The sequence below is a fragment of the Ambystoma mexicanum genome, chromosome 8 (genome assembly GCF_040938575.1).
Source record: "Ambystoma mexicanum isolate Mex_15411 chromosome 8, UKY_AmexF1_1, whole genome shotgun sequence".
Classification (NCBI taxonomy): Eukaryota; Metazoa; Chordata; class Amphibia; order Caudata; family Ambystomatidae; genus Ambystoma; species Ambystoma mexicanum.
In genome coordinates, this window is record NC_090929.1 from 530,172,070 (window position 1) to 530,186,278 (window position 14,209).

Sequence of the window (14,209 nt, forward strand, 5' to 3'; positions counted from 1 at the left end):
GAGCTCCGCCCCGTGCATCACCCTTCAGTCCTTTTCTTTCGCCAGAATTGAAGGACAATTAGCAAAATAGAGGATACTTGACAATTAGCAAAATAGAGGATACTTATTAGAGGGGACGGCGGGCCGGTGCATGGAGGAATGGGGACTATGGACTAGGAGTAAGGAAGTCACTATGGTGAGTAACTTTGTTATACTCATACATCCTGTGCCCTTTAATCCATACTAGTGGGAGATTCCCAAGCACTGACCAAAGAACTCCCTGGCCAAACTGGGCATCAGCCCGGGACCTCAGGTCAAGACAATAGTGTCTCCAAAAAGCCAAAGTGCAAGCCCACGTAGCAGCCTCTGCTATGGACTCCCAAGGGACATATTTCTGGAAGAAAACAGCTGGTGCTTTGCCATAGAGCAAATGTGCATGAACGCCCTTTGGGGGCTGAAGTCCTTGAATTGTGTAGGCCTCTGAGATGCATGAAGCGATCCAGCGTGAGATGGATGCTTTCGAAGCCGGTTTCCCTTTTGGGTCACCAAAAGTACGAAAGAGTTGTAAAGAACTTCTAAGTTTACTTGTTCTGTCGAGGTAAAACTTTAGAGCTTGTCTTATGCCTAGGTTATGAAGAACCCACTCTGCATCGAATACCATCAGCATGATTATTGATTGATTTATGTGGAACTCCGAGACAATCTTTGGAAGGAAAGAAGGATTAGCGCAGAGCACAAACTTATACTTGTGGACAGTTAGGAACAGATGTTCGACAGAGAGAGCTGGAAGCTCACTTTTTCTTCTTGCAGATGTTACTGCAATAAAGAAGGCCACTTTCCAAGAAAGGAATTTGAGCTTGGTAGTGGCCCTAGGTTCAAATGGCTTGTGACACAAAGTGGTGAGGACCATGTGCAGATCCCATTTTGGGTGAGGAGGCCTGACCCGCTGGAAGAGGTGAAGTAGACCTGCAAAGTGCCTCTTGATCACTGGGTTTGCCAGTGAAAAAGAGCAACTGTCTGCAGACAGATAAGCTGAATTGGCTGATAGATATTTTCTGCCAAAGGTCACAAGGTCTAATATAAAAGATAGGACACAGTGAATAGAAGCCTGTCGAGGACGAAGATGTTTAGCTAGACACAAATGACAAAACAAAGCCATTTGCTTTTGTACTGAGCCCTCATAGAAGGCTTACATGCCACCTGAATTATGAGCATATTATCCTCTGAAATATTCAACTGCGCTTAGGATCTAAACTCAGGTACCAAGCCGCCAAGCTGAAGGCACTCCTGGTGATTGCTCTGGTAGAGAAGGTTGGGAATCTGCAACAACCTGATCAGATAACATATTGAAAGGTGCTGCAGCTCTGAAAACCAGAACCTGGTTGGCCACCAAAAATCTATGAAGAGGAGAGTGCAGCTGGAAGCGCTCCTGAATTTCCAGAGTGACCGATGAATCATCGGCAAAGACGGAAAGACATAAGCCTTCATGTTGTCCCAAGGAATCTCGAGGGCATCCCCTAGGGATAATGCTCAAAGACCATCGCTGGAAGCATAAAGAAGCAGTTTCCTGTTTGTTGCCGTCACAAACATTTACACCATTGGAGAATCCCATTGATGGAACATATTGGTAAGAATATTGGTGTTCATCTCCCACTCGTAACTCCCACCTACTGGTAGCACAGGGAATCTGCTGCAACATTGATCTTCCCTGGAATGTGCATGGCCTATAAACAGACATTGTGTTGGACTGCACAATTCCAAATCTGAATAGCTAGATCCACCAGAGGAGGGGACCTGGTGCCCCCCTGCTTGTTGATGTAGAACATTGCTACAGAATTGTCTGTGTGAATTCACACTACTCTGTTAAGATGATGGAGGGCAGGAAAGCTTTCAATGCTAGAAAAATGGCCAGGAGTTCCAAGTAATTGATATGAGACCTTCTATCCTGGGGTGTCCACAGATCGTACACCTCAAGGTGATGCAGTTTTGACCCCATCCTAGGAGGGAGGAGTCAGTTGTAACGTAACCTGTGGGCAGGGCTCCTGGAAGGAGGTTCCCACTGAAAGGTTTCTGGAGGATGACCACCATTGAAGATCTGCCATCATGGAGGATGGGATCGGAATAACATAATTTTGGAGTTTGGGTCCACAGCCTAGGACCAGCAGTACTCAAGAGCAAGCTGGGTGTTTCTCATCTTCAGTCTCGCAAGGGTCAGGGCTAACATGCATGAAGCCATGAATCCCAGGAGTCTCTGGAACCAGCAGACTGACATGTGGGAGGATTCCAGGAAAAGCTGGCACATGACCTATACATTTGCAATTCTGTCCTCCATAAGGAACACGCTGGCACTGACAGTGTGTCAATAGAAACCTAGAAAATCAGGTCTTGAACAACTGCCATAGACGATTTCTGCCAGTTAACTGACAGACCTATTTGGAACAGGAGCTGGAGGAGTGACTGAAGATTGGCCGTTGCAGCCCGTGCGCAAGGACTCCGCAGGACCAACTCGTGCAAATATGGATAGACATGAACTCCCTGCAGTCTGAGGAACACTTCGATGACAGCCATCATCTTAATGAAGACACATAGTGCCGAGCTGAGAGCAAACGGCAGCACTCAAAACTGGAAGTGTTCCATTCCCATGGAAAACCAAAGGTATTTCTGATGTTGGCCCGAGATCAGGATATGCATGTAAGCATCCTGAAGATCTACCACACTGTGCCAATCGGCCTTCCGGAGAGAGAACCTTCTCTGTATGGGCGTGATCATCTTGAATTTCTCTTGGGGTAGGAAATGATTGAAGTTGGAGAGTTTGAAGATAGTATACAGCCCAGCCTGGTTGGGTTTGGGCACTGTAAACAGACAGGAGTAATATCCCCCCCTTGCTCCCGCAAGGGAACAGGTTGCACCGCTTTGGCTCTGAGGGAGGGTGACTACGTCTGCTGAAAAGGAGAGTGAGAGGGTGGGGTTTGAGGGAGGGGCAAGCGAAAGTCAGCTTGGGTGACAGAAAAAACCCATCGGTCTGATGAGATGGTCTGCCACACCTCCAGATGAGACAGAATTTGTCCTCCCACCGGAGTCTCATGAGACCAATGAAAAACATAATTTAGATATAGTTTCTCAGCGATGAGACCACCTGTTGCCGAAGAGGAGGCAGATAACCGAGGACCACCAGAGGAACCTTCTGCCCAGCGTGCACAGTACTCCTGGAACCCTCCGAAACCTGAGACGGACCTTGTGTGGGTCCTGTGAGAACCCTGAAGGTGTTTAACCCACTAAAAGGGGGGGGGGTCTGGGAATCTCTCTACTAGCACAAACACAGCCCAATGACCTGTTCTTGGGTGAGTAACCGCCGGGAGAGACTCTACCTCACTGTCCCTTTCACAGAGAAGACATTTCCCTGCATATCAGTCTTTGTCTGCCCAGGGGCAGTCCAGCACCGACATACTAGACAATTCTCCTCTGAACAAGAGTACCAACAGCAACCCCATACACGTGTTTCAGCCTTGTTGGGCATCATCAGTGAGGTGAAGCTGCACCTCTCTAAGAACAGTGAGCAAGGGGTCCACGTCTGGATTGCCCTTTTAACTTAGGGTGAGACACAAAGTTAATTTATGCAAAACAAGGGGGGGTCTGGGAATATCTCTACCAGCACGAACACAGCCCAATGACCTGTTCTTGGGTGAGTAACCCCTGGGAGAGACTCTACCAAGTATTTAGCTCACTGTCTCTTTCACAGAGAAGTAATTTCCCTGCATATCAGTCTTTGTCCTGCCCAGGGGCAGTCCAGCATCGACATACTAGGCAATTCTCCTCTGAACAAGAGTACCAACAGCAACCCCATACACATGTTTCAGCCTTGTTGGGCATCATCAGTGAGGTGAAGCTGTGCCTCTCTAAGAACAGTGAGCAAGGGGTCCACGTCTGGATTGCCCTTTTAACTTAGGGTGAGACCCAAAGTTAATTTATGCAAAACAAGGGGGGGGTCTGGGAATCTCTCTACCAGCACAAACACAGCCCAATGACCTGTTCTTGGGTGAGTAACCCCTGGGAGAGACTCTACCAAGTATTTAGCTCACTGTCCCTTTCAGAGAGAAGAAATGTCCCTGCATACCAGTCTTTGTCCTGCCCATGGGCAGTCCAGCACCGAAATACTAGGCAATTCTCCTCTGAACAAGAGGAGCAACAGCAACCCCATACATGTGTTTCAGCCTTGTTGGGCATCATTCCCAGACCAGACCCCCCTTGTTTTGCATAAATTAACTTTGGGTCTCACCCTAAGTTAAAAGGGCAATCCAGATGTGGACCCCTTGCTCACTGTTCTTAGAGATGCGCAGCTTCACCTCACTGATGATGCCCAGCAAGACTGAAACACGTGTATGGGGTTGCTGTTGGTACTCTTGTTCAGAGGTGAATTGCATAGTATTTCGGTGCTGGACTGCCCCTGGACAAGACAAAGGGCCTCATTACACGGATGGCGGAGAACCATGGCGCTATTAGCGCCATGCTTCATGCCGGTAAAATACTGGCACCGCCTTGGTGGAAAGGGGAATTACCGCCCCATTCCAAGGTTGGCGGGGCGGTAATTCCCCTTCCACCATTGCCCTTCCCCATTCCCATTTTTGCCCCATAGGGCATAATGGGAATGGGGAAGGCGCTAATTACGGTACCGCAAATTGTGGTACCGTAATTAGCTCCCTGGGTCCCTTTGCGGGTTGGTTTTTAACGCCTGCAAAAAGCAGGCGTTAAATTCCCCAACCCGCAAAGGGACCTCGTAGTAAGGCGGTAAGGATTTACCCTTACCGCCATCCGTGTAATGAGGCCCAAAGACTGATATGCAGGGAAATGTCTTCCCTGTGAAAGGCACAGTGAGCTAAAGACTTGGTAGCGTCTATCCCAGGGGTTACTCACCCAAGAACAGGTCATTGGGCTGTGTTTGTTTCGGTAGAGAGATTCCCAGACCCCCCTTGTTTTGTTTCACCCACTAGTCCCCAGAGATCTGTCATCCAGGTGGCCAAGACATAGCCATCCCTATTGGATCGATTTCCTGGGGTTGGACTAGTGGCTGAAGTTCACCTGGGCGTAGGGTCTTCGGGGAGTGGAAGTGGGACACCGAGGGTTGAGACACGGTATCCCCTTCCTTGTATCACCTTTTCCCCATCCTACCCGATAGGATATTTAGAAGCCCTCACCCCTTTTCCACACAAACACTTTCTTATACGGTAACAGAGAACAGACTAACACCAGAGCTATTTACCTGACATGTCCCGAACACGCGGGTCAGGAAACTCAGGCACTTAACAATAATCATGCACACCTGACAGCCTTTTACCTTCACACAGGGATAAAAGGTGGAGCATGGAAGCACACTATGAGCAAGGCTAATGCACGAGGAGACAGCTTCACCAAACCAGCAGTTCAAACAGAGAAGAAAGGCGGTGCGACCTGGAAGATGACGAAGGGGGAGTTGCCTTTGCCCTTTTCACGTCAGAACCGCAAAGTCTCCAAAAGAGAAATCCTAAGACCGGAAGCTACAGCTGGTGAGTAAAGCAACAGACATGAATGGTAGTAAGAACATGTGGGTGTGTTTGAACTTTGAAGAAAGCCTAGTTGAGATCCAGATGCAGAGGGGTCTGGCACCATGCGGGTGCTCATTTGAAATACTCTGACCGGGACCTGTTTTTGAAACTGCAAGAGCGAGAAGGGATAGGAAAGGGTGGCGAGAGGCATCAACGTGGTTCTACAAGGGTCATGTCAAATCCCTTGTAAAATCGAAAGTCTCTGACCCGATGCCAGAGGAAATCTAGGGGAAGGGAACCCCACTTTCCGATAAGATTGTGAACTGTGGAATAAGGCAAGGGTGAACCCGACAGAGGGATGTCTAAAGAAAGCTAAGAGAAAGAAAACCCTGCTTTCTGATAAAAAATGAGCAATGCTTGAACTGTGCCAGAAATACATGAACTGAAAGAAAGGCCGTAGTGAACCCGACGGAGGGAGGCCCAAATTGCAAGAAGAATCTGAGCACGGCAGAGGGAGATCCTGCGGGCATAGAGCAATCACGCAAGGTGCAAGATCACTGAGAAAACATGTGTTTGTTTGTCGTTGTGAATCAGAAGGCTTTCTAAAGGCAAGAGACTTTTGCTGGAAAGAGAATTGGCCTCGGAAGGTCTTTGAAATTATTGAACTGGAACTATGAACCTCGTGCTGATGAGGCCCAGGAGTGTGTTGTGCTCAGAAGTCCTACCTTGTCCAGTGCTTAAAACGTGGTAAGGGGAGACCCAGCCATAACATCCTGAGTTTTCATTTTGTGAATACTTCTTTCTTTTCTGGTGAACATTATCCCACACTCTATTTGTAATTTAGCAGGTGGGATTGGTAATAGTTTAATTTTAGTATAGGCCCATTTCATTTGACAAGACACCACTAGGGCTTCCTTATTATTATTTGATGGTTGTAGCTTGCTCCCATCTTAGATTTAGGTTTAGATTAGGCATTTATCTCATCCATTGTAAAGTTCAATAAACACCCTTGCACTGTGATCATTTGTGTCTGTCTTTACTGTTGCCACCATAAGTTCCTTACAGTCCCCAACCTCTGTGTATAGGCCACTTTAGCTGGGGGTTTGGCAAGGACCGACAAAGATTTTGCTTTTTGCGTACTTGCCTTTGTTTTATTGAGTTCCTCATCTGTGGAGGAGTGGAACAGCTCTCTATCTTCGAAGGAAAAATCAAGTACTTTGTCCTGAACCTCCTTCGAGAACTTTGTAGCATGCAGTCACGCTTGGTGGGCGATGTTTACTCCAACCATAAAGCCCTGAGCAGAAATGTCTACATGATGGGCTGCAGCCTCCAGCAGGTCCTGAGCCATCACTGTGGCATCGGATAGGCCCTCTTTATAATCCTCCAAATTTCAGAAAGTTCCTTCCGTAGCTTGAGATTTGCCGCTGTCAGTATGACTTCGGTATTCTCTTGGTGCAGTTGAAGAGCGGAATTGAGAAAATACCTTTTCCCAATGGCGTCACAAAGTTTGTCCTCTTTGGATAGGACCTGAGAGGCAGCCGTCAAGGATGTGGACGACGAATTAGACCGGAGCGTAGCTGCTGCCACCACTTTTAATGAGGGGAGTGGATATATAGTCAAGGGTAAGTCTTCTGACGAGTGTAACTTGTAGAGAACGTCAATTTTCCTATTTATGTGCTTCCTTGAATGAGGTTTCTGCCAGACGTTGAGGGCTTCAGCTAGCACATCCCTTTGAAGGATAAGGCAGGTGCGCTCCTGTGTCGAAAGAGTAAAGACTCCTGAAAGTACATTCGGACGTTCGGTTATCGGAATATCCAGCATTGCCATCATATCTACGAGCTGGTCATGAAAGGCTCTGACAGAGTCGAGCGAGTCCTCGCTATCCTGGTCTCCCTGGTCTTCATCAGCTGTGGCGGGAACAGAAAATGGATCTGCATCATGTGGACTGAGCAATGGGAGTCTTAAACACAGGGGAAAGTGGAGGCAGTGGTGGCAGTGTAGGAGGGGGCCCCACCCCCACCGGAAAAGGAGGGGGCGGCACTACCAAAATCTGCTGAGGGGATGTGGGAGCAGGCCGCGGCTCAAGAGGCTTACGATACATTTCTTTGAATAGATCCTTAAAGTATGCCGTCATCGGGTCAGAGTGCATTAGCGCCTGGAATTTGCCAAAGAACATGTCCTCAGAGAAATGTCTCACCACAGGAGTGGCTATAGGCTGCTCTGGAGGGGCATACCCCCAGGATTGTAGAGAGGATGGTTGCCAGGATTGCCCTCCACCAACTGGATCCACATAGACTAAGGGAGTGGATGCAGGAGGGAGCAAGACTGTGTGTGGCAGCGAAACCAAGCATGCCAATCCATTGGAGGGCGGAAATGATTCCTATTGTCAACATTCTGTGAAAATGCTGCTTGCCCCAAATATTGGACTCTTTGCACGAACCGTTGAAAATGTTGGTGTGAAAGAGCTCATCAAAATGCCCACCTCAGACCGCATGGGCTCAACTGCCATTTTGTCACTGCTTGAAGTGAATTGTGTCACAGGTGTCAGTGAGGCCATTGTCACGACAAGTGTTTCAGGGGCTTTTTAATCAATTTTTGCCTTGGGACAGGGAACCTCGGTAGAGCCGGTACTGGCAGATCTAGAGCGCATTTGAGCTCCTTTGGATTCTGCAGAACAATTAGCCCTCAGAGAGGGAACCTCGGCAAGGCCGGTACTTGAAGACTTAGAGCTTTTGCCCACCTTCTTTGACCCTTCATCAGAATCAGTATGACCAGAAGACTGTTTGTGGGAAGGCTTAGGGTCACCCCCCCATAGCCAGTGCTCTCGGACGAGGCGCCTTAATCTTCCTGGTTTTAATTATAACCCTTAGTTGGAGATAACCCTGGTACCTTTAGTCCCTGTACAGGAAACCTCAAGACTAGGCTTGGTACGTTTAGCTCCACACTTGGAAACCTCAGGAATAATTCTGGTCAAAACATCCCCAGAAATGTTGGGCTTAATCTTAGCCCCCAGATGGGGAACCTAGGATGAGCATGCAGTCTTGAGAGCCCCTTGACAGGGGAACTCAGAGCAAACTCCGGAATCCAGGTTAGATCCCTTTTGAGACACCTCAGGAAGCCCTTAAATGGAAAGAACTTATCAGACGCTTCCTTTTTTCATTGATTAACTGCTGTAAATGATGTGGAGGATGAATCCGTTGTACTGCCTCCTCCCACCTGACCAGCCGATGCTGGAGTGTCCGGATGGAGAGGGAGTCGCAGTAGAAGCAAGAGTCCCACCGATGTCCCGGGCCCAAGCACTCTAGACAGAGAGAATGGGAATCCGCCCTCATGAAACGTCATTTGTACGAAGAACAGGACACAAATCCAGATGCTCTGGCATAGACGGAGTAAAGAATACAGTGGAACCGGAGCAGGAAGATGAAGGACAAGGGAACAAAAAGAAAATGTCCCTACAAGGACAGAAATGTATTTCTGATGCTCCAAAAGTGCTCCAGTCCATACCGATGGACAGAATGTCCCAAAAGTATGGAGGAAGGGGGATGGGACATAGGATTGTTTGTAATTGTTATAATGTTATTTGTAAATATGAATGCATTTTTTATTGGAATGGGAATTACAGAGATTTTGTCAGGTGATATTTAAAAAATTCAAACACTATCATTTAAACATATTTAATAGAAAGTACTGTAGTGGAGGAGCCAGATGCCTCTACTGGAATCCCGCCCCTATTTTGCCTATATTTTGGAAGCCAGAATTGCAACATGTGCAATGCCAATAATGGTACCTATCCCACTAAGAATCCTCAAAATAAGGTATCCATTGAGAAACCCCTATATGATGTACCTGCAGAGAGATGACAGTCTCTTAAAGGGGGTTCCTGAAGAAGTGTAAGATGAATGAAAAAGGAGATTGTTGACATCACATGAAGCAAATACAACGTGCCAAGATGAGATGCCAAGAGAGAAGATGAATGGACCTTATATAATCTGTTGATGAAATAAAGAGTTGAGTAACATTTCATGTGCGGAATGAAGATTGCACGTGTAAAGAGCACAGAAGAAAAGATAAGTCACTTTATAACTGTACAGATGCTGCAACGCAAGTATTTGTATTTCTATTTGTATTTATTGATTTATAAAGCGCTTTACACCAAAGCGCTGTACAAGTGAACAACTTAATACATAAAATATAATGATGAAGAGTTTTTGCTATAAAACTGTATTTTTTCATGTAAAACATTGAGAGATATGCTTTGAGACATCCGTTGATGTCCGTTGTACTCCCTGTTTTAGACAATTGATATTAAAACAGCTATGTTTTGCCATCTTCCTGAGCCAGCATTGTTATTGGAGTAAGGGTAAATTCTGCATCCCCATCCATCCAATAAAGTGTTACCTCATTAAAAGGGACTACGGGTTCACATCGTAGCAGAGAGAGGATGGTTAGACCCATCGACCAATACGCTTCCAGTGTTTCGGACGATTGGACACCCTTCGCCATCTAGCTGGAAGATTGTGAGGTTTCCTGTGGAGAGCCGCTGATAAAGAATGCTAGCAAGAAAAATCAATATAGTTGGGATGGGCCCCTTTTTGACGAAATCCCTCCTGGTTTCCACAGGCGCCTTGCAGACAAAAGTTGAAAGTGGCTGATTAGAGGAGGGGAGACAATACCGAAGGCCTTGAGCTGAAGAGCGAATGGTGAGTCGACTGAGGGGAATGGCAAAGTAAGAGGATGGGATTGTGGTAACAGAAAAGTAATGGGGATTGTTTAAAGTTTAACGAAGAGCATTTAAAATATAATGAAGAGTGTTTAAATTAAAACGAAGAGAATTTTAAGAGCCCGGTTTCCTACCTGAAAGCAGGTCTAGAAGGAGTAATTTCAAAACCCAATCGGTGTATAAATAGGTGGCACATATACAGGTTTATGATAGGGAATGACTCAAACTCCAATCTGAGCATTTTAGGGGCTAGGTGAAAAGGAGTACCATGGTATATATGTAAAAAAGAGTCAACTAGTATGTCTGTCTGTGTGTTCTGTATTAAAAAGAAAAGGTGTTGAAGAGCGGCAAGAATAAGCTGTGTAACGTTGCCCATATTTGTTCTTTTTCTGAAATGTATCTGTGTAAACAACAGTAAGAATTGACAGTCAATTGAGACTTGTCACAATGGGAGATGTTACTCCATTGATGCACCTGTGCAAAACACTGCCAAAACACATGCCTAAGCTCAAACAGTGTAGTGCAGAATGGGTAAAGGGCAAAGCAGATAAAATGTTCATGCCATGGCCACAAGGGGATCACAGTCGAAGGCAGTATTGCAACACATGACCACTACTTGCACGCTGCACACACAGGAATGAAATTGGAGAAAAGGTTAGCTATTTTAGAGCTTTGGAAAATGTACCAAGAGGAATAGGAAGACCCGCCGCCTGAGGAATGGATGCTCAGCCAGCATGAGGAGAAAGGTGTTGAGCCTTCTACTCCCCTTTTCTCGCCGGAAGTAAACCGTGATAGTACAGAAGACGTAGGATTGTGTCCGTTAAAGGAATAAAAGCGGCAACAGGGTATTGTAATCCAATATTAGAACCGCCTACTTATAGCAGTAACGATAGTCCAAAAGAGACTAGAAGAAAGGAGGATATATTTAAGATTTTACAGAACAAGGAGGAGAAAAGCGAAAGATTGACTGTAACTACAGACATAGAACGAGAGATTAAGAGATGTAAAGGAGAAAAAGATAAAGCTGATGAGGTAACACTCATACAGAATGAATGGAATGGTTGACAAATATTGCTTAAGCTTGATGGGAAAAGTATTGAGGAAGTTAGGCAAAGGGATGTTCAACACGAGCAGGACAGAAAAGACAGGGAACAAAACAAGAGACTGAAAGAGGATGAATGTAAGAAAAAGAGTAGGCAAAGGTGAGAACAGATATAACAGGAAGAACAGCAAAAGAAAGAAGAAAGGACAGAGGAGCAAAGGAAATATGACAACTGGCAGAGAATGAGATAGGCAAGAAAAGAAGAGAGAAGAGGAAGCACAGAAATTAAGGGATAAAATGATGCAAAGACGAAGGGAAAAAGAAGAGCGTAAAGCGAACGAAGGAAGGGAGGACAAAAGACAAGAAGAGGAAAGAAGTAGATGGGAAGCGAGAAAGCGAAGATAGTTAGACAAAGAACTAGAGCAAAAAAGGAGACATCAGGAATGCAATATTGATCTCATTTAGAAGGAGTTAATGGAACCAAGTCCAGCGATATCATGGGGCAATATAGAGGAGTTCCTCCCATTACAGGGGCAACATCAGGGCTATCTAGGGCAGCCCTATAGGAGAATTTCGACGTAGCAAACATCAGGATAGGATCAATAAAGCCTATTAAAACTTGAGAGAAGGTAACAAATCGGGAAGCCGAGGGAAGGGAGATCAGTCCCTGGTCTTCCAATCACGAAGTGAATAAAGAGACGCATTTAGTCTTGAGCATAGAGCCTTGTCCTTAGACAGGCTGACTTTAGATAAGGGTGAAGGGGATTAGAGCCATACTACTTGGGCGCTAGATATATCGGACGAAGAGAGAGAAACCTTCCGTGGGGAAGAGGGAGGAGGTGCATGGGGTACCAAGGGATGTCTGGAGACAGACAAGGAAGTGAGATGGTCTGATCTAGAGCAGCCTAAAGATAGGACGCCAGATCCCATGGCGTATCCAGAGCATCCTAAAAGACAATTGCTTAGTGAGAAAGGAGAGTCACCACCATATGTGGGCAGGCTGAGGTCATTGCCAGGTAGAAGGCGATCAGGAACCATTGTCCCCACTGTGATTAGGCAGACGATGGGAGCCTATTGTGGGTTCGGATTCACGCACTTCCCTATATTGGAGAAATGAGAGGCCAGACTGCATTATATTCCCTGGCAACAAATGGATAAGGATAATTCAAGGTGTAAACTTCCCGGTTTAATGGTGGGTGTAGGAAAATTGATGTATGAGGTAGAGTAAATGACAGGGGGAAATACCTTAGCAGAAGGGAACATTGAGGGTTTCCTAGCAGCCATTTCTTGGGAAATGGGCTGATGACCTTTGGACAAGATCAAGCTATTCAATTGTCATGGCACAGAACACAGTGTATGATGGAGCGCCATTTAGCAATTGTAGAGCAGATTTCGGGAGAGTGCTTAGGGTGCAGTATCCTGACACCTCAGACATTGGTAAAATTATGGTACGTAAGATGAAAGATGACGAATATCTGCTTGCTTACATTCAAAGTATTCAGGAACGGTGGACTCTTGAAACGAGGGAGGTGCGAGGAAAAACTGGCAGTATTTTACCACATTTTATGCCAGGGATTGCCAGAACAAGTACAGAGACATCTCAAGAAATGAGTGGGAATTGAAGCGAAGCCATGGGCAGAAATACAGTTGACCATAGTGCATCACTGTCGGCTGTTCCAGGAGAAAAATGGGAAGAAGGAAGATGCTAGAAAACTTGAGGAAGCCAAGTTAGTTCAGAAGAAATTGTCAAAGTACGCCATAGAAGAGGCAGTATTGACAAGCGGAGAAGGACTGGGAATGCAGCAAACAGTGGGTATGCCACAGGCGAATAATCAGCGCCAAATGGATCAAGGAGGAAATTGGTTTGTAGCATGAGGCAGAGGAATGGGCTACAGAGTAAGGGGTGGTTTTCAGAACAATGAAGGCAGTTTTCAGAATATGCAGAATGATAATCAAAATATACTTTGAGGATTTAAACAAGGTGGACAAATCAGATTAGTTCCTCCTGTGTATTGGACATGTGGGATCACAGGCACATTGCGCACATGTGTGGAAGCAAAGGGTATCTACAGAATGGGCAATTATCAAGAGGGGGGACAGCTTATCCTCCAGCATATAGCTTGCAAGCTAGGGATAGGTCCAAGATCAAACAATGTATCAAGCACATGAATCTCAATGCAACAGGCATTGCAACCACAGCAAGCACCATTGAATCCCTGACAAGGGCAGGCACAGCACACACCCATGCAGATACAGCAGAATGCAAACAAAGGAGTTATTGACGCCTATAGAAGGGGGTGTCACTGCGGTGGGAGGAAGTCCTTTCACAGGTATGGAGATGTACATGTATCCGCAATAGGACAACTCACAGGGTGACTTGATGTGTTCAGTACTATCAGTGATACCAGACCCCCAAGAGGATCCAAGGTTTGATGTGACGATAGGAGGCAAATCTTTTTCTTTTTTTAGTAGACACTGGGGATACTCATTCATGTATACGAGAGGGAAAATACCCAATGTCGGGAAATGCCATGAATGCTCAAAGATTCTCTGGAGCTACGAGTCTAGTTCCTTTCACTGACGAATTACTAGTCTCGATAGGCAAATGTGACATGTCTTTTGCATTATTGTATTCACGGAAGACACCAGTTAACATTCAGGACGAGATTTAATGACGAAGCTTAATATGATGTTTTCCTTTACTGATGAAGGCATAGTGTGTTCTACTCCAGGGATACATTATATGAATGTGGGCACATTTATATTGGGGTTTACAGGGCAAATGGCTCTGCAAGGAATGCCACTGGAACCAGAAGTCTTTCTTTATGGGGTACACATTTTGTTGACATGGCTACCCAGTTTAGTAGGAAAGATTATGAGAATACATGATGACTTCTTGTTCAGGCCATAGATACCTATGGATGAAGAGGGGGGACAGACTATTCCCCT